Source organism: Rhinopithecus bieti, unplaced genomic scaffold (genome assembly GCF_001698545.2).
Source record: "Rhinopithecus bieti isolate Rb0 unplaced genomic scaffold, ASM169854v2 scaffold_22745, whole genome shotgun sequence".
Classification (NCBI taxonomy): Eukaryota; Metazoa; Chordata; class Mammalia; order Primates; family Cercopithecidae; genus Rhinopithecus; species Rhinopithecus bieti.
In genome coordinates, this window is record NW_016810815.1 from 422,811 (window position 1) to 426,004 (window position 3,194).

Below are 3,194 nucleotides of genomic sequence, written 5' to 3' on the forward strand. Positions count from 1 at the left end.
CTTCTCTTCTCTTCTCTTCTCTTCTCTTCTCTTCTCTTCTCTTCTCTTCTCTTCTCTTCTCTTCTCTTCTCTTCTCTTCTCTTCTCCTTCCTCTTCTCTTCTTCTTTCTCTTCTCTTTTCTTTCTTCTCTGAGTCTTGCTCTGTTGCCCAGGCTGGAGTGCAGTGGCATGATCTCAGCCACAGCACCTACGCTGAATGAGGTTTTATTTGTTATTCTAGAATTGGGCAATAGAATGAGTGTCCCGATGAGCTGAATAGAGGAGGTTGGTGTGATAGATAGCGGAGGCTGACAAAAGCAGAAACAGAACAAAAAGTGGATGGGTTGTTTCAAAGTGGCTTTCAGCTGGATGCAGCAGCTCACGCCTGTCATCCTAGCACTTTGGGAGACCGAGGCGGGTGGATCACCTGAGGTCAGGAGTTCGAGACCAGTCTGGCCGACGTGCCAAAACCCTGTCTCTACTAAAAATACAAAAAAAAAATTAGCCAGGTGTGGTGGCACATGCCTGTAGTCCCAGCTACTTGGGAGGCTGAGGCAGCTGAGATCGTGCCACTGCACTCCAGCCTGGGTAACAGAGCAAGATACTGTCTCAAGAAAAAAAAAAAAAAAGACAAATAATGACAAATGTTGGCAAAGCATGTCACAATGTCACAGGCTCATGTCAAAAGCCCAGCACCTGGCACCTGATGAGTTCACAACAAATGGTTGTGGTGACAATAATCATGATGATGATTTGTCAATTTAGATGACACAAACACGCCAGATTTTATTGTTTATTTGTTTTTTGAGACAGGGTCTCACTCTGTCTCCCAGGGTGGAGTGCAGTGGCACAACCACGGTTCACTGCAGCCTTGATCTCCTGGGCTCAAGTGATTCCCCACTCCCACCTCCATCCCCAGTAGCTGGGATTACAGGTGCATGCGCCACCTCTGGCTTTTTTTTTTTTTTTGAGACAGAGTCTCACTCTGTTGCCCAGCCTGGAGTGCAGTGGTGCAATCTTGGCTCACTGCAAGCTGCACCTCCTGGGTTCACTCCATTCTCCTGCCTCAGCCTCCCGAGTAGCTGGGACTACAGGCACCCACCACTACGCATGGCTAATTTTTTGTATTTTTAGTAGAGACAGGGTTTCACTGTGTTAGCCAGGATGGTCTTGATCTCCTGACCTCGTGATCCTCTGCCTCAGCTTCCCAAAGTGCTGGGATTACAGGCATGAGCCACCGCGCCCGGCCTACACCTGGCTATTTTTTAAATAATTTTTGTTTTTAGAGATGGGGGTCTCCTTGTGTTGCCCAGTCTGGTCTCCAATTCCTGGGCTCCAGTGATCCTCCTGCCTCGGCCTCTCAAAGTGTCATGAGATTACAGGCATGAGCCACCATGCCCAGCCAAACATGCCAATTTTTTTTTTTTTTGAGACGGAGTTTCACTCTTGTTGCCCAGGCTGGAGTGCAATGGTGCGATCTTGGCTCACTGCAACCTCTGCCTACCAGGTTCAAGCAGTTCTCCTGCCTCAGCCTCCTGAGTAGCTGGGATTATAGGCATGTGCCACCACGCCTGGCTAATTTTGTATTTTTAGTAGAGACGGTATTTCTCCATGTTGGTCAGGCTGGTCTTGAACTCCTGGCCTCAGGTGATCTGACCACCTCGGCCTCCCAAAGTGCTGGGATTACAGGCATGAGCCACCGCACCCGGCCCAAATACACCAATTTTTAAAGATTTCAAGTAGACTGGGCACTTTAGCAGGAAAATGACTGAAACGTTCAGGTTCATCAGCTCTGAGATGAAGAGCACTTTCTTTAGCAGGTCAAGTACTCCTGATCCTTGGACTGGAGCCTGTCTGGCAAACAGCTGAGTCTTGATTAAGTGCCTTCATTCACTGATTCATTCATTGATTCATTGATTCATTCATTCATTCCCTTTCTTTATTCAACGAATAGATCCCTGCTCCTATGCCCTTATTAAAGTGAGTGGCCCTGTGTGTGTTGGGGAAGATGTCAATCAGATGTGAACACAAGTAGCAGAATTACACCTGTGATTTGGTACTGTGATACGTTAACTTAAAAAAAATCACGTGATTTATAAATTTGGGAAAGGAGAGGAGGAGACTCCTTTAGAGGAGGTTACAGCCTGCAAGGTGGTCATCCCACAGGCTAGGAAGCGTGCCTCCAGCCAAGACCACAGACAGATAGGAGGAGGGGTTGGGGTAGGAGCTTTATGCTGAATGGGTTCGCTAAACATACATATTCAACAGATTGCAGGAGGGGCTATGAATATTCATGAAGGTAGTTCGACACATGCATATTGAACAAACATGCATGTACCATTCGACCCATGTTTACTTTGGGGTGGAGACTTGACATTTAAATATATTACAATTAGCCCCTATTCGTCAAAAGGACTTTTCAGAAAACGAGGGCAGGCAAGTGCACAATCTCTGTAAACTGACCAGAGCCAGTCCATGGTCTTGCTGAAATCAGCCTCTTGTCCAGTGAAAGCTGTAGTTATGGCTGGTGGAACTGGTGGTCAGTCCCTCAGCCTCTGGGAGCTGGGCGAATTGTAATTGTTTTAATATTGCTTATCTCCAGGCCATCTAGAGCTTGTTTAGCTGCTAGAGAAAAAGAAAAGCTTGTGGCAAGTGTGGAGTGTGTGACTTAACCCTCACCTGCCATGGCCCGAGGTCCTGTTTATAATTTGACACTGTATTGCCATAAAGAGTCTGTTCTGCCAGTCTCATGATCTCTGTTTTAATGTGAATGCTGGTCAGTTGTTGTTTCTAAACTGTAAGACGGAGGGGCTTCATGAGGCGTGTCTGACCCCCCATCTCATCATGGCTGGGAACTGTTTTTAAGGTTTTTCTTGGGTTCCTTAGCCAAGAGGGGCTCTGTTCAGTCGGTGAAGGGCTGATTTCATTTTTAGTCGACAGAGGAAAGGTACAGAGAGCTCCAAAAGCACGAGGAGGAGCCAGGAAGAGCCCCCATCATGGAGGCGCTAGGCTTGGAGGAGAAGGAGATGCTGCCCATAAGAGGTGTGTGTGGGAGGTGGAAAGACAGCCCAGGGCCTAAGGCAAGAAAAACAGCTCAAGTTTGATGAAGGCCAGAAAGCTGCAGCTGAGAGAAGGAGGGAGCAGGCAAGAGGGGGGCAGAGAGACAGCCTAACACATAAGCTTCCTAGACCGGAGAAGGAGCAGTGCATTATCTGA